The following is an 18,356-nucleotide window of genomic DNA, read 5'->3' as shown; positions in this document are numbered from 1 at the left end:
GATAGAAACCAAGGTCACCCTTTGGGGTTTTCATCTGAGTATTTTGCCAATATACACTACAAGTTCTTTGTATGGAAGCTGAGAGCTTTCTCTTTGCAGTCAGATACTTCGGGGTTTGGATCCCTGCTCTGCCAGTAATTAGCTGTGTGATCCTGGGGGATTTGCTTCATCTTCCCGAACCTCGATTTTCTTACCTATAAAACTAGGATGATAATGATAGTACTTAAGGTCATGAAGATGCAGTATCTGGTACATGGGAGATCTTCAATAAGTATTAACTATTACTATTTCAATACTTCCTCTGTGTTCTCTGTGTAATCATTCCGGATTAAACATTGGTTAAATTGCATTTAACTGAATTTTCAAAGGTTCAATTTTCAAAGTTTCAGTGTGAAATACTGGTATAGCTCTAAGGCAGGTAACCGTAGAAGCTGAATGTTCAGTAAATTTTAACTATGTTTTAATAATCATGGAATGAAAACACACATACACACATACACGGGAGTGTGAGCCTTTTAGACACTGTCAGGTTCTATTAAAATGGGAGTCCTGTGAATGTTCCCCAGCCCCCCACCCCTCCCGTGTTGTAGGGAAGTTCCTTTGGCTTTTAGCTTGCAAAATCTGTCTCCCTCCACCTGTCAAATGTCAGGATCTGAGTGCACTCAAACATTGTATCTAGGAGCCTGCCCAGAAGAGAGGCAGGTTTTATAATCTGAATTACGCCTTTGACTCTTCTGCTCCCCCTGCCCCCTGGGGCTGTGGCCTCCTAATCCAGTCCCCAAAACTGGTGAAACTCTGCTCAGATTCCCACTTAGTGGCCTGGACCCCTACACCTCGGAAGTCCTCAGGGTGGCTGCCTTCTCCAGCAGGACAGCCTGAGAATCTCGATAATTCTTCCTGTCTCTGAATTCCTATGATCCCCCATTTTTTCTCTCTTACCGGACTCTCAGAGTTTAGCTCTCTTCATGGTGGCAGGCAAAGGCAAAGAAGAAGGTGTAGGACTCCTTCTGGCATAGTTCTTTCAGATTTACCTGGCAGAATGGCATGGGCCTCTCTGGACTCATTTATTACATCTCTTCCCTTCTCAGAGCACTCAAGCGTTCCTGGGGAAAGACAGGGCCCCACTGGATTCCAGAACAACCTCATGCCACACTTTGAACCTCTGCTTCCTCCTGTCATGGTTTCTAATTTCGCCTACCCTGCAAATATCCTTTGTCCAATATGATTTTTCTGAAAGAGAGGCATTTTCCCTGTCCAGCTTCAAGGTTCAGTTTGCCTATCGGGTTCAATAGACATATGTATCAGTCAACCAAGATGAGGCCCAAGTTTCTCTTCATGAATCTCCAAGGCCTGATACAAAACAGAGATATGTCCAGACAGGAGCTTAAATGTCTAAGCACCCTGTCATCTTGAAGACATCTGTCTGCCTAGAGCATACGGAAGACCTCCAGTAGAAGCTGTGTGAGTCTATGGAACTGCATCCAAAGCCCAGCTCTTACTCAGTCGAAATGCCCTGACTCCTGTCTTTAAAAACCTTTGCTTTACCAAGATGAGTGTGACAGAAATGAAGAGAGGATTGGAGTTTCTTTACAAACCAGGAGACGTATTGAAGTTGAGTTGGGGACTTTCTAAAACTCCCAGTAATTACTAGAGTATATGCAATTACATAATTCTAATGTTGGAAAGGACCTTAGAGATCATCCAGGTTTTATAACAAATCAGTGATGGTGCCAAGAATACAAACTTTGCTCCCCGGAAAGAACTTTCTGGAAGCAGGGAGACACTAAACATTCATGTAGCAGCGGGGTTTCTATCTTTTTTTTTTTTAAGATTTTATTTATTTATTTGACACACAGAGAGAAAGAGAGTGAGCGTGTGCACAAACAGGGGAAATGGCAGGCAGAGAGTGAGAGAGAAGCAGGCTCTCCTCTGAGCAAAGAGCTGGTCAAGAGGCTGGATCTCAGGATCCTGGGATCATGATCTGAATGGAAGGCAAATGCTTAACTGACTGAGCCACCAGGCACCCCTCTCACTTTCCTCTTATAAAGGAAAAAATGCTTTCCTACAACATGATGCTTGAAGAAAGCTGAACAATGCGGGGAACAATAAGGCAGTTGAGTGTGATCATTTTTTAATCACAAGGAATGGTTTTCTTACTCAAAGGACAGAATTTCCTTCATTTCACTAGAAACTCCACTCCTGCGGGGCGCCTGGATGGCTCAGTCAGTTAAGCGTCTGCCTTCTGCTCCGGTCATGATCCCAGGGTCCTGGGATCAGGCCCCACATCCAGCTCTCTGCTCAGTAAGTAGTCTGCTTCTCCCTCTCCCTCTTCCCCTTCCCCCACCCCAGCTCATGTGCACCCTCTCTCTCAAATAAATAAAGATTTTTAAAAAGAGAAGAAGAAAGTGAGAGACTAGAAGATACATGATGTGCATTCTGAGCACTGGAGCTAGCATAGAGAGAAAGTTCTTAGTAATTAATGAACTCTAAGTTCTTGGCTTGTACCAAGCCAAGATGAAAATCCTGGACAGAATAAGAAATAATTGATAATAGATTAGAATTAGTAGAGAGGCTATCAAATTGGAACAATATATTTGCATTTCTGAAATCTTGCTTACTGATCTATATACCATATGACAGGATATTGAATGGGATTTTTCTTATTATCTCAGGATTTCAGTTCCACCCCCAAGCTAAGGAAAATACGTGGTACCCCACATTCTATAAAGGAAGCAAGGAATGGCCTGCAGGGTTGCTCTCAGCCCCGCAGGGCAGAAGTCCGGAGCCCATGGCTCTTTTGTTGTTGGTATGCAAAGGAAGAAGCTCCAAAGGACCACAGAGGAGAGGGGGAAGAAGAGGGAAACAACAGACTATACATACCCTTTTCTCCCCCAGACATTTCCCATTGCATGTAAAACAGGCCTAGCTTAGAGAAGAGTCTTTGAAATGAATGTGAGATTGAAATTTTAAATTGTACCTCACTAAACTTATATCACCTCAAAGTAACTTGTAAGTTTTGAGATCGGCCAGATATTTTCTCAAGGCATGGTGGGGGGTGGGGGTGAGGGGGGCGGATCTGACCAAGCATAACCAAAGGTCATGATGGAAAAGGATAAAATGGGAGTTTCCTGTTGTATTGCACTGGGTCAGTAACACTAGTTCACTAGTTACACTAGTAATAGTTAATGGTTTATGCTTTTCTAACATAAGAGTTTTTGTTTGCTTGTTTTATTTTTTAATAAGAAAAGAAAAATTTTGAGGGAAAGCATGATATTACGTGTTTTCAGGGACCATCATATGAGGAAGGGACTAGCTGTTTGGAGCAAATATCCATTGGAAATCCAAACTATAAAACTGTACTAAATGTCAATCACCAAAGCAGAAAGAGTGAAAACAAGCAATTCTCTTAATAGCAGATTTCTCACCCATCTCCCTCACCCCCAACTCCAGATATGGACTGATAAGGAAAGTCCAGTGGGACCCTTACCTACCCTAATCCATCAAAATTCCAATAATGCAGCCTCAAATCACTTGAAATGTGTAAGAGCTCTGTCACACTGTTGGATAGGTTGGGTTGTCATTAATAGAAGTCCGAAGGTCAAATGAACAGATGAAGAGACAAGCGTCTACTTGAACAATTGATTTTTTTTGAGATTACAGAAAATTTCAAACCTAAATACCTCTTTGTTCTTTCATGCTTTTTAATTGTAATTCTGTTCACGTTTGTTCAGGTTCGGCTCTTGTTTCTGCTCATTGCCATCTCCACAGTATTGCCTTTACTTTCTGATGTGTTAGCTCTTGCTCAGAGTTTTGCATCGTCTACACATTTGGCAAATTGGCATTCTTGGGACCACACTAATGGGAACTTCGGGACGGAACTGAGCTCTGTGGTGAGCCCGCCTAGGCCACTGATCTTGTACCCGGTCTGTTAAAAAATCGACACTCAGACGCTCTTATTTAGTTATGCTTGCAGGACTGGAGTATTTAGAGAAACATTAACAAAATGAAAGAATATCAAAGTCAATAAAATAAAAAATTACATGGTAAGGCTAGACTCAATCTCGTTTTGCCCAATAGTCTTTCCCATCTACCCGTATAGTTACAGGTCTACAAAGTGAGAATTCATGTTGCGTTTAGAAAGTTCCCATAATTTCAAGACCAAAACGAGCCCAAAATTGGATTAATTCACCTTCAACAAGACATGAAAACAAAAAAGATCCATTTAATTCCGAGTTAACTGGAAAAATCTGTTGTCTAGTTACCACTATTCTCTGATTTTTGGTATCAGTCTCCTATTCTCCTTTTCTTTACCTTAAATGATAGTGGGGGGTTATAATGAGAAAGGGGTTAGAGGGAGAACTGACAAGAGACATGAGCAGTACATGAAGTTCAGGGATAAAGTGACTGTGGGGCACAGGCATTTAGCGTATAACTCATGGACCAAATACCATCATTCTGATGGAGAATTTTAGCAAAAAAAAAAAAAGAACTAGAAGGCCAGAGTTCTATAACAACCTGTCTGACTCCCATTGTGTAGAAGTAGAAGTGCTACTCAGCGGACTTGGACCCATTTATTAATCATTATGAACAAAGTGAATGAATGCTATTATCAAATTTTGAGGTGTTTGAGCTTAAATACATTAACAGTACATCACAATACCAGAGCATTAAGGATTACCGAGTATAGGAAACATAGATTGCATTAAGCGAACATGACTCATATTTGAATCTCATTCAATAATCCATGCCAGGCATGGAACCTCTTGACTCACTATTGTTATTAGTGAAACGTCATGCAGAGTCACGAAAACCCCTGGGTGTCTCTGCCCTGGATGTCCTGACAGGGCCTGGGATCCGATACCACATAGCTTTTTCCAGACGGTCTTGGTTCCTTGGGAACCCCAGAGCAGATTTGCTCATAACCCTCTCTGACTCATAGGGACAGTACATAGTGAGTCCCAACAGGCAAAACCACCCCAAAACTGGTAAAGCAGAAAAGATGAGCCCATAATGACTCTCAACTCTAGACTCTTTGGTTGCCAAAATGGATCACAGTGCGTGTTCTATACTTAAAACCTGTGGACAACAGTGATCTTTTTTATAAGATTAAGACAGCTACTTGGTTGTTAGGATATTAGAAAAGCTTAAGAAGAAAGACTAAAACCAAATCTTAACACTGAATGTATTTAACCCAAAGTTATAGAATTGCATGTGGATTAAATCTTGTGTTTTTCTTGGAACAAATATAAACATCAGTAGTTTGGTGACAGAGTTTTGTTTTTTTTTTTTTTTAAGATTTTATTTATTTATTTGACAGAGAGAGATCACAAGTAGAGAGAGAGGCAGGCGGAGAGAGAGGAGGGAGCAGGCGGAGAGAGAGGAGGGAGCAGGCTCCCTGCTGAGCAGAGAGCCCCATGCGGGACTCGATCCCAGGACCCTGAGATCATGACCTGAGCCGAAGGCAGCGGCTTAACCCACTGAGCCACCCAGGCACCCATGACAGAGTTTTTTAATCAACAAGTTTTAACTAAGCATGCATGTGTGTGTATGATATGTATACCAAAAAATGACACATCAACATGTTACATATTATTTTTGTTCCTTTTTTATTGATTTTATTGTAGCTTTATAGTTTCTATTGTTAACAGCCCAATGTAATAGATGCCTTAGAAATAAGTAAAAGGTACAGAATAGGAAATATAATATACTCTTAACTTGCTTTGAGTTTAACAATCTCACAGTTATCTTTTAAAATATCTGCAATTTCAGCTCATCAAGAAAGGGTATGGTGAAAACATATTTCATGGACTTCCTTCTCTGAGACAGGAAGACCATGAATGCATTGATGCCAACCTCTCTCACTTGGTAACTGAGGATACTGCTCTCACCTTGCTCCCCCTTACTTCTCTTCTAGCAGCTACCTCCTCCTGGAGTACTCTTTACCCACCAATATCTAAATCAGAGGTATTCCCCGCTGCCTGGTTCATATGCCACCTATCCTTCAAGCCTTCTTAGCACATCTTTCCCCTTAGAACCACCACCACTCAAAGTCTTTGTCTGTGCTTCAAGTAGGTCATTTCCCAAGTCTTGATCCCCAAGCCCTATTCTCCCTTCCATGAATTCCATGTTTTGAAAAAGTGCATCTCCCAAGTAAACAAAATTTATAAAGAAAAAGTTTAGCCATTCAATTAATGATTTTGCTTGGGCAGTTATTGTTTAACGATCAATAATGTCACTTCTATTTAGCATGATGAATTGTGTAATCACATGAGTCATTGCCATGACTGTGGCACTAATTATAATAATGAGGGGAAAGTTAAGTCAGCAGTTACTGGCCTAACACCAGTTGTTGTGCTATGATACTTGTGTCCAATGCCATGACTCTTCCGGACATGTTCCATTGCGGTACTAAAACCACCAAATGTGTGTCTGTAAGAACATGTTACCCACCGACTATATCCTAGAAATTCCAATGTCATCAACAAGCCATCAAAGCTATTGACCAACATGAGCTAAACAGTGTTAACACAGAAATGGTGTACTCCAGCCTGAAGAAAGTTGACCTCTTATTTTAGCTAGTGTGACAAGCTTTTGGTTTCTGCAAAGCTTTATTTAATGCTGAAAATAGCTTTTGAACCTTCAGCTTTACTTTCTAAAGCCCCTTAGTTTCTGGGAAGGCTGAACTAAAAATGAGGAGGCTTTATTTTAATCCTTTCTGATTCTTTCACTAACCCTCCGCTGAATTCAACACTGCTATGACCTCAAAGGTCTGCTTCCAGAAAAACACTGACCATAGATGACTGTCCAAAATGTCAAATAGTAGCTATTAAAGGTAAACCTTAAGAGTCAACTATAGTGTCCTGCCTTTCCAAACACATGCTTGGCTGAGCTTGAAATAAATACTTCTTCTCTTCAGTCTCAATGAGACAATTTGTAAAGACTGAATCATAAGAATGGTAGAGTTATAATGTACTGCAGTCCTACTGTGTGCTAGACACTGATTTACACACTTCACATTCATTATTTCTATCCCGACAGCTTTACACATTAGGTTTTATCATCTCCATCTAACACATAAGTTTTTATATTTTTGTGCAATTAATTTTTTCCTCTTTAAAACTGATGGCTTTACTCTGTTCCAAATCACATTTGACACTGGCTACCCACAAGTTACTGCAACAGACACGAAGAAAGAACCAAAAGAATATGGTTTTGTCTATCAAGTCTGAACAACAGACTTGGAAGAACACTTTAAAAGTGAATTTTGACTGTAGCAGAAAAGATACAAACTCTTTGGATTGAGGGTCTTTGAAGAGGGTTACAAAGACGAGGAATTCCCAATTTCACCCTATGTCTGGAGTATAGTCACATATACCCTATGTCTAGAGTATAGCCCTTTGGGACCCCATGGAGGATCTGGATTATCGACTACTGTCTCTTCTCCTTAGAAGGCCCTGAACTCTAATTTTTATCTTTCAGGTGTAAGATAGAACAGTAAGCTCAATGAGCTTCTCAGCCTCCTATCAGCTGCTTTGGTTTGAGGCTGCTTAGGACCTTGCAAATGTCTCAAGGACTCACTTCTCTGCACTTTCCTTCCCTCAAGCTTCCAAGCCCCTCAAGTCCTGCATGCCTTGGTGTTTTTGTTCAGGCTACAAATATCCCACAGATTGGGTGGTTGAAACAACAAACATTTCTTCTCACAGTTCTGGAGGCTAGAAGTCTAAGATCAGGGAGCTGGCATGGTTGGGTTCTTGGTGAAGGGCCTTTCCTGGTTTCCAGATGGCTGTCTTGTTGTATGGTGGTGGTGAGGAAAAGGAGCACACTCTCTCAGTCTCTTCTTATAAGGGTATTAACCCCAACAGGAAGGCTCTTCCCTCATTACCTTCCCAAAGTCCCAGTTCCAATATCATTATATCAGAGATGAGGATTTCAACATACAAATTTGGGGGGCTGCAAACATGCAGTCCATAGCATTTGGTAACCTTAGACCATTTTTGCATGCTGTCTCTGTAAGACTGCCCAGGCTTTGCTCAGGGGCTGCTTTCTGCTTTTCTGTTTACCCCTTTTCACACCTCATTGCTTTTGAATGAGTAAATATCTCAAAGGAAAAGCACTGTAGAATAGGACTGTGGCACGCGCTCAGAGTCTTTATGGCCCTCAGTGTTCCTCAGTGAGCAGCAGAATGTTTTCCCCTGTGCTATGATCTGTAATCAGCTGGGTGACACCAGTTGCTGGCAGATCCAAGGGACCTGACAGTCTAGAGGGAAGGACACAACAGCAGATGATGACCAAGGAAAAACTGCCTAGTGCCTGCCCCACTCACATACTTCCAGGCTTATGTCTCCTTAACCTTCCCTTACTCCTAGGGAAAAGAGAGAAGAGGAGAGGGAGATAGAAATCTTACATTGGCTAGGACTCAGTTTTCACCATAAGGCAGAACGGGGACTCAAGATAAAACTTCGGTTCAGCCATATAAAAATAAAGGCAATTATTTGCGACGAAGTGGATGGAACTAGAGGGTATTATGCTTAGCAAAATAAGTCAATCAGAGGAAGACAACTATCACATGATCTCCCTGATATGAGGAAGTGGAGATGCAATGTGGGGAGTTTGGGGGGTAGGAAAAGAATAAATGAAACAAGATGGGATCGGGAGGGAGACAAACCATAAGAGACTCTTAATTTCACAAAACAAACTGAGGGTTGCCAGCGGGAGGGGCGTAAGGAGAGGGTGGTAGGGTTATGGACATTGGGGAGGGTATGTGCTATGGTGAGTGCTGTGAAGTGTGTAAACCTGGCGATTCACAGACCTGTACCCCTGGGGCTAATATTACATTATATGTTTATAAAAAAATTTTTAAAGTATTAAAAATAATAAAGGCAATTATATATTTTTTGCACATCTGAGTTTGTGGCCCATGAAGGTCATTCCTGCTAATAGGATCATACCATAAATATTGTTCTGGGACTTGCTTAGCAATATATCATTTGAAATTCCCCCAGACAATACATATAGACCTATCTCTTTCCTTTCATAGTTGCACAGTATTTCCTAGTAAAGTTGTACGAAATTTATTCCTTCCTTCTACCATTAATGGGTGACCAGGAGAGTTTTCATTGTTTCTATTTAAACTACATTACCATGTTCTTATGCTTTTACTGATGAAAGACAGAAGGCCTAGAAGTAGAAGTGTCAAATGAAATATATCCACATTTAAGATTTTAATAGATAATGGCCAATTCCTTTTCTCAAAGTTATAGCAGTTTATATTCCCATCACTGGTATACAAAAATGTTCTTCTTTTCACACTTATAAAACACTGATGCTATCAGTCTCATTATTTTTGTTAATCAGTTGGGAAACAACACTTCATTATTATTATAATTTTTACTTTCCTGACCATTAGGAAGGGTGAGAATCTTTTCATATTTTTATCGCCTAGTTATAATTTCTACAAAGTGACTATTTGTTTCATTATCTCTAGGATTATTAGGAAAAGGATTATTCAGTCCTTTTCCTGATAATTTATAGACGTTCTTGGGACACCTGGGTGGCTCAGTCAGTTAAATGTCTGACTCTTGATTTCAAATCAGGTCAAGATCTCAGGGCGGTGAGATCAAGCCCTGTGATGTCCTCTGCACTGGGTGTGGAACCTGCTTCAGATTCTCTCTCTGCTCCTCCCCACCCCCATCCTGCTCACTCTCTCTCTCTCTCTTAAAAAAAAATTATAGACATTCCTTTTTTATTGTCTTCTTATTAATCTCTTTTCTGCTACCTGGTAATTCTGGTAGCTAATATTTATTAAGTGCTTAAGTTGCCAGATACTAGACTAAGTGCTCTAAAATATTATCTCATTCAATCTTTACAAAAACCTCATGTTATTACCATACTCACTAGAGTGGCTAAAATAAAAAAACACGGACAATATCAAGTGTTGGAAAAGAAATGGAACAACTGGAACTCGGGCATTGCTGGTGGGACTACAAAATGTACAGCCACTCTGGAAAACAGTTTGATAGTTTGTTATAAAGTGAACCATATTTTTATCATATGACCCAGCAACTCCACTCTGTATTTGCCCATGACATATAAAAACATATGCCTATAAAAAATTTATTTACTTGAAAGTCTACAGCAGATTTATTTATAATAACCAAATAGCCCCAAATTGGAAAGAACCAATATGGTTTTGATTGTGCTTTTATCAAATTCTCCTCCTATCTCTAAGAGTTTTTGTCTTATGCAGTTCAATCCTATTTTGGTTGGTACATCAGCCTTTGTAGAAGTTGTATTTTCTTTTTATCATTCAAAATGCCCTTTTCTGTCTTATTGAATCTTTTGCTCTGAGTTCTACTTTATTTGATATTAATTCTATCTCCTTGCTATCATTTGGTTTCATATGTCTTGTACACTTTTTGATCTTCCTCTGACAGGGTTGGCAGGAAGCTGGTATTTGCTGACACACCACTGCCAGCTCTTTATAACAAACATCTCTTCTAACTGGTTAGCTTCTATGCCATTATTATTAACTATTTTAAAAAATCATTTTGGGGGGATTTTTCTTTATTTTGATTTTCCTCCCAATTTGTGACCCTTTGTCATTTGATGAGATAACTTATTACACTTATTATTATTATGGATATGCTTAGTTTTATTCCTTTCATAATATTTTTATACATACTATTTATTACCTTTTATTGCCAATTCTTTGTTTTCTTCTTTTCGCTAGTTTGATCAAGTTGTTAAAATTTTTTCTTCCTTCTATTAATTAGTAGGAGGGTTACACTGTTTTTTGATGATAATGGAGTCATAGTATAAGCTGTATTTTTCTTGGGACACCTGGGTGGCTCAGTCAGTTAAGCTCCTGCCTTCAGCTCAGATCATCATCCCAGGGTCCTGGGATCAAGTACCACATCAGGCTCGGTGCTCAGTGGGGATCCTGCTTCTCCCTCTGCCTGTTTCTCTCCCTGCTTGTGTTTGCTCTCTCTCTCAAATAAATAAAATCTTTTTTTAGAAACCCTGTATTTATTTATTGATATGAAAATATAATCCCAACCAAAAGTAGATGTTTTTATTCATTAGCTTCTCTACTCTCACTCCTCTAACCCTAACTAAAATGAAACTTGGACTATGCTTTTTATTCCCCCATCTCATCTATCCCACAAGAGTTAACTTTTCTTGAAGCAAATGACCATTTGTTTCAAGGTTACAAGTAACTTTTTCCTTAGAGATGCCTCTTTTGTGTCAAGGATCCTTCTGTCTGTTCTCAGAGTTTACCATAACCTACTTTGGATTAACTATACATTTTTTTAAATTTTATTTTTTATAAACATATATTTTTATCCCCAGGGGTACAGGTCTGTGAATCGCCAGGTTTACACACTTCACAGCACTCACCATAGCATATACCCTCCCCAATGTCCATAACCCCACCCCACCTACCAACCCCCCTCCCCCCATCAACCCTCAGTTTGTTTTGTGAGATTAAGAGTCACTTATGGGGGGCGCCTGGGTGGCTCAGTGGTTTAAGCCGCTGCCTTCGGCTCAGGTCATGGTCCCAGGTCCTGGGTTCGAGCCCCGCATTGGGCTTTCTGCTCAGCTGGGAGCCTGCTTCCTCCTCTCTCTCTCTGCCTGCCTCTCTGCTTACTTGTGATTTCTTTCTGTCAAATAAATAAATAAAATCTTTGAAAAAAAAAAAAAAGAGTCACTTATGGTTTGTCTCCCTCCCAATCCCATTTTGTTTCATTTACTCTTCTCCTACCCCCTTAAACCCCCATGTTGCATCTCCTCTCCCTCATATCAGGGAGATCATATGATAGTTGTCTTTCTCCGATTGACTTATTTCGCTAAGCACGATACCCTCTAGTTCCATCCACGTCGTCGCAAATGGCAAGATTTCATTTCTTTTGATGGCTGCATAGTATTCCATTGTGTATATATATACCAACTCTTCTTTATCCATTCGTCTGTTGATGGACATCTAGGTTCTTTCCATAGTTTGGCTATTGTGGACATTGCTGCTATAAACATTCAGGTGCAGGTGCCCCTTTGGATCACTACGTTTGTATCTTTAGGGTAAATACCCAGCAGTGCAATTGCTGGGTCATAGGGTAGTTCTATTTTCAACATTTTGAGGAACCTCCATGCTGTTTTCCAGAGTGGTTGCACCAGCTTGCATTCCCACCAACAGTGTAGGAGGGTTCCCCTTTCTCCGCATCCTCGCCAGCATCTGTCATTTCCTGACTTGTTAATTTTAGCCATTCTGACTGGTGTGAGGCGGTATCTCATTGTGGTTTTGATTTGTATTTCCCTGGTGCCGAGTGATATGGAGCATTTTTTCATGTGTCTGTTGGCCATCTGGATGTCTTCTTTGCAGAAATGTCTGTTCATGTCTTCTGCTCATTTCTTGATTGGATTATTTGTTCTTTGGGTGTTGAGTTTGCTAAGTTCCTTATAGATTTTGGACACTAGCCCTTTATCTGATATGTCATTTGCAAATATCTTCTCCCATTCTGTCAGTTGTCTTTTGGTTTTGTTCACTGTTTCCTTTGCTGTGCAAAAGCTTTTGATCTTGATAAAATCCCAATAGTTCATTTTTGCCCTTGCTTCCCTTGCCTTTGGTGATGTTCCTAGGAAGATGTTGCTGCGGCTGAGGTCGAAGAGGTTGCTGCCTGTGTTCTCCTCAAGGATTTTGATGGATTCCTTTCTCACATTGAGGTCCTTCATCCATTTTGAGTCTATTTTCGTGTGTGGTGTAAGGAAATGATCCAATTTCATTTTTCTGCATGTGGCTGTCCAATTTTCCCAACACCATTTATTGAAGAGGCTGTCTTTGTTCCATTGGACATTCTTTCCTGCTTTGTCGAAGATGAGTTGACCATAGAGTTGAGGGTCCATTTCTGGGCTCTCTATTCTGTTCCATTGATCTATGTGTCTGTTTTTGTGCCAGGACCATGCTGTCTTGATGATGACAGCTTTGTAATAGAACTTGAAGTCCGGAATTGTGATGCCACCAACTTTGGCTTTCTTTTTCAATATTGCTTTGGCTATTTGAGGTCTTTTCTGGTTCCATATAAATTTTAGGATTATTTGTTCCATTTCTTTGAAAAAAATGGATGGTACTTTGATAGGAATTGCATTAAATGTGTAGATTGCTTTAGGTAGCATAGACATTTTCACAATATTTATTCTTCCAATCCAGGAGCATGGAACATTTTTCCATTTCTTTGTGTCTTCCTCAATTTCTTTCATGAGTACTTTATAGTTTTCTGAGTATAGATTCTTAGTCTCTTTGGTTAGGTTTATTCCTAGGTATCTTATAGTTTTGGGTGCAATTGTAAATGGGATGGACTCCTTAATTTCCCTTTCTTCTGTCTTGTTTTTGGTGTAGAGAAATGCAACTGATTTCTGTGCATTGATTTTATATCCTGACACTTTACTGAAATCCTGTACAAGTTCTAGCAGTTTTGGAGTGGAGTCTTTTGGGTTTTCCACATATAGTATCATGTAATCTGCAAAGAGTGATAGTTTGACTTCTTCTTTGCCGATTTGGATGCCTTTAATTTCCTTTTGTTGTCTGATTGCTGAGGCTAGGACTTCTAGTACTATGTTGAATAGCAGTGGTGATAACGGACATCCCTGCCGTGTTCCTGACCTTAGCAGAAAAGCTTTCAGTTTTTCTCCATTGAGAATGATATTTGCGGTGGGTTTTTCATAGATGGCTCTGATAATATTGAGGTATGTGCCCTCTATCCCTACATTTTGAAGAGTTTTGATCAGGAAGGGATGCTGTACTTTGTCAAATGCTTTTTCAGCATCTATTGAGAGTATCATATGGTTCTTGTTCTTTCTTTTATTAATGTGTTGTATCACACTGATTGATTTGAGCATGTTGAACCAAACTTGCAGTCCTGGAATAAATCCCACTTGGTCGTGGTGAATAATCCTTTTAATGCACTGTTGAATCCTATTGGCTAGTATTTTGGTGAGAATTTTCGCATCTGTGTTCATCAAGGATATTGGTCTGTAGTTCTCTTTTTTGATGGGATCCTTGTCTGGTTTGGGGATCAAGGTGATGCTGGCCTCATAAAATGAGTTTGGAAGTTTTCCTTCCATTTCTATTTTTTGGAACAGTTTCAGGAGAATAGGAATTAGTTCTTCTTTAAATGTTTGGTAGAATTCCCCCGGGAAGCCGTCTGGCCCTGGGCTTTTGTTTGTTTGGAGGTTTTTGATGACTGTTTCAATCTCTTTACTGGTTATGGGTCTGTTCAGGCTTTATTTTTCTTCCTGTTTCAGTTGTGGTAGTTTATATGTCTCTAGGAATGCATCCACTTCTTCCAGATTGTCAAATTTGTTGGCATAGAGTTGCTCATAGTATGTTCTTATAATTGTCTGTATTTCTTTGGTGTTAGTTGTGATCTCTCCTCTTTCATTCATGATTTTATTTATTTGGGTCCTTTCTCTTTTCTTTTTGATAAGTCTGGCCAGGGGTTTATCAATCTTATTAATTCTTTCAAAGAACCAGCTCCTAGTTTCGTTGACTTGTTCTATTGTTTTTTTGGTTTCTATTTCATTGATTTCTGCTCTGATCTTTATGATTTCTCTTCTCCTGCTGGGTTTAGGGTTTCTTTCTTGTTCTTTCTCCAGCTCCTTTAGGTGTAGGGTTAGGTTGTGTACCTGAGACCTTTCTTGTTTCTTGAGAAAGGCTTGTACCGCTATATATTTTCCTCTCAGGACTGCCTTTGTTGTGTCCCACAGATTTTGAACCGTTGTGTTTTCATTATCATTTGTTTCCATGAATTTTTTCAATTCTTCTTTAATTTCCTGGTTGACCCATTCATTCTTTAGAAGGATGCTGTTTAGTCTCCATGTATTTGGGTTCTTTCCAAATTTCCTCTTGTGATTGAGTTCTAGCTTCAGAGCATTGTGGTCTGAAAATATGCAGGGAATGATCCCAATCTTTTGATACCGGTTGAGACCTGATTTAGGACTGAGGATGTGATCTATTCTGGAGAATGTTCCATGTGCACTAGAGAAGAATGTGTATTCTGTTGCTTTGGGATGAAAAGTTCTGAATATATCTGTGATGTCCATCTGGTCCAGTGTGTCATTTAAGGCCTTGATTTCCTTGTTGATCTTTTGCTTGGATGATCTGTCCATTTCAGTGAGGGGAGTGTTAAAGTCCCCTACTATTATTGTATTATTGTTGATGTGCTTCTTTGATTTTGTTATTAATTGGTTTATATAGTTGGCTGCTCCCACGTTAGGGGCATAGATATTTAAAATTGTTAGATCTTCTTGTTGGACAGATCCTTTGAGTATGATATAGTGTCCTTCCTCATCTCTTATTGTAGTCTTTGGCTTAAAATCTAATTGATCTGATATAAGGATTGCCACTCCTGCTTTCTTCTGATGTCCATTAGCATGGTAAATTCTTTTCCACCCCCTCACTTTAAATCTGGAGTTGTCTTCGGGTTTAAGATGAGTTTCTTGTAGGCAACATATAGATGGGTTTTGTTTTTTTATCCATTCTGATACCCTGTGTCTTTTGATTGGGGCATTTAGCCCATTAACATTCAGGGTAACTATTGACAGATATGAATTTAGTGCCATTGTATTGCCTGTAAGGTGACTGTTATCGTATATTGTTTCTGTTCCTTTCTGATCTACTACTTTTAGGGTCTCTCTTTGCTTAGAGGACCCCTTTCAATATTTCCTGTAGAGCTGGTTTGGTGTTTGCAAATTCTTTCAGTTTTTGTTTGTCCTGGAAGCTTTTAATCTCTCCTTCTATTTTCAATGATAGCCTAGCTGCATATAGTATTCCTGGCTGCATGTTTTTCTCATTTAGTGCTCTGAATATATCATGCCAGCTCTTTCTGGCCTGCCAGGTCTCTGTGGATAAGTCTGCTGCCAATCCAATATTTTTACCATTGTATGTTACAGACTTCTTTTCCCGGGCTGCTTTCAGGATTTTCTCTTTGTCACTAAGACTTGTAAATTTTACTATTAGGTGACAGGGTGTGGACCTATTCTTATTGATTTTGAGGGGGGTTCTCTGAACCTCCTGGATTTTGATGCTTGTTCCCTTTGCCATATTGGGGAAATTCTCTCCAATAATTCTCTCCAATATACCTTCTGCTCCCCTCTCTGTTTCCTCTTCTTCTGGAATCCCAATTATTCTAATGTTGTTTCGTCTTATGGTGTCACTTATCTCTCGAATTCTCCCCTCGTGGTCCAGTAGCTGTTTGTCCCTCTTTTGCTCAGCTTCTTTATTCTCTGTCATTTGGTCTTCTGTATCGCTAATTCTTTCTTCTGCCTCATTTATCCTAGCAGTGAGAGCCTCCATTTTTTATTGCACCTCATTAATAGCTTTTTTGATTTCAACTTGGTTCGATTTTAGTTCTTTTATTTCTCCAGAAAGGGCTTTTATATCTCCTGAGAGGGTTTCTCTAATATCTTCCATGCTTTTTTCGAGCCCGGCTAGAACCTTGAGAATCATCATTCTGAACTCTAGATCTGACATATTACCAATGTCTGTATTGATTAGGTCCCTAGCCTTTGGTACTGCCTCTTGTTCTTTTTTTTGTGGTGAATTTTTCCGCCTTGTCATTTTGTCCAGATAAGAGTATATGAAGGAGCAAGTAAAATACTAAAAGGGTGGCAACAACCCCAGGAAAATATGCTTTAGCCAAATCAGAAGAGATCCCAAATCGTGAAGGGGGAGAAAGGGGATAAAAAGGTTCAGAAAGAAAAAAAAAAAAAAAAAAGAAACAATTAAAAAAAGAAAATCAATAAAGAAAAAAATATAAAAAGGAAAAAATATATATATATACTAGATAAACTAGTTAAAAAGCATTAAAAAAGAAAAGGGCAAAAGTTAAAAAAATTTAGCAGAAGAAGAGAAAAAAAATTGAGAAAGAAAAAAATTAAATTAACTGCAAGGCTAAAGAATCATGGGGAGAAAGCCATGAGTTCCGTGCTTTGCTTTCTCCTCCTCTGGAATTCCGCTGATCTCCTTGGTATTGAAAATGCACTCCTTGGTAGGTGAACTTAGTCCTGGCTGGGTTTCTTGTTGATCTTCTGGGGGAGGGGCCTGTTGTAGTGATTCTCAAGTGTCTTTGCCCCAGGCGGAGTTGCACCGCCCTTACCAGGGCCGGGCTGAGTAATCCGCTCGGGTTTGCTTTCGGGAGCTTTTGTTCCCTGAGTGCTTTCCATAGAGTTCCAGAGGACGGGAATGAAGATGGCGGCCTCCCAGTCTCCGGCCCGGAGGAGCCGAGAGCCCAGGGCCCCACTCCTCAGTGTGCCCTCAGAGAACAGCGCCCAATTACTCCCGTCACCCTGCCTCCGGCCGCGCTCCGAGCTGACCGAGCCTGCGACCGGTTCAAGGTAACCCTGAGCTTAGAGCTCACTCCTCGGCTCTGTCTCTGTAGCCGGCTTCCCTGTTCTAATACCTGTAAGCTCTGCGACACTCAGACACCCCCGATCCTTCTGTGACCCTGCGGGACCTGAGGCCACGCTGACCCCGAGTGGGCTTCACTCCGGTTAAGCCTCTGGAGTGATGTCCCTCAGCGGAACAGACTTTTAAAAGTCCTGATTTTGTGCTCCGTTCCTCCACCACTTGCCGGGAGCTGGCCCCTCCCCTCACAGTCTACCTTTCCGTCGCTTTGGATTCACTTCTCCGCCAGTCCTACCTTTCAGAAAGTGGTTGATTTTCTGTTTCTAGAATTGCTGTTCTTCTTCTCTTCGATCTCCCGTTGGATTTGTAGGTGTTTGCAATCTTTAGATAAGCTATCTAGCTGATCTCCCGCTACCTGAAGTAGTCTCAGCCTGCTACTTCTCTGCCATCTTGACTCCTCCCCCTAACTATACATTTTTAATAGATGAATTCTTTATTGCCATTCTTGACAACTGATACAAACAACTGACTTGCCATAGTAGGTAATGAGTGTCTGGACAGGTGAGGAGAACAATTGCTACCTAAAGTCATTACAGAAAGCTTTGTGGAGAGGTTGAAGTTTGAATTGAGATGGATGAGACCTCCATAAAGAGAGAAATAGGTAGAATATTGCAATTAGAGATAAAAGCATGAGCAGTGCAGTCAAGTGCAAACACTGAAGAGTGTTTAGAAGAATTGACTGAAGAGTGATGAGAAATAACATTAGAAAATATTCTGGGACCAGATCTTAAAGGGTCAGAATGTCAAGTTGAGCTGTCTGAGGTTTATTAGTTCTGTGAGGGGCAAGCCTGGGGAGGTCTGCCATAGTGGGGTGAGAAGAGGATGAGCATAGGAACCATTTCTCTGACCCAGGAGAAATATAGTGACGCCCTGTGTGTGGCAGTGGCAGTGGGATTGAAAT

The sequence above is a fragment of the Lutra lutra genome, chromosome 10 (genome assembly GCF_902655055.1).
Source record: "Lutra lutra chromosome 10, mLutLut1.2, whole genome shotgun sequence".
Classification (NCBI taxonomy): domain Eukaryota; kingdom Metazoa; phylum Chordata; class Mammalia; order Carnivora; family Mustelidae; genus Lutra; species Lutra lutra.
This window is presented reverse-complemented; position numbering follows the sequence as displayed.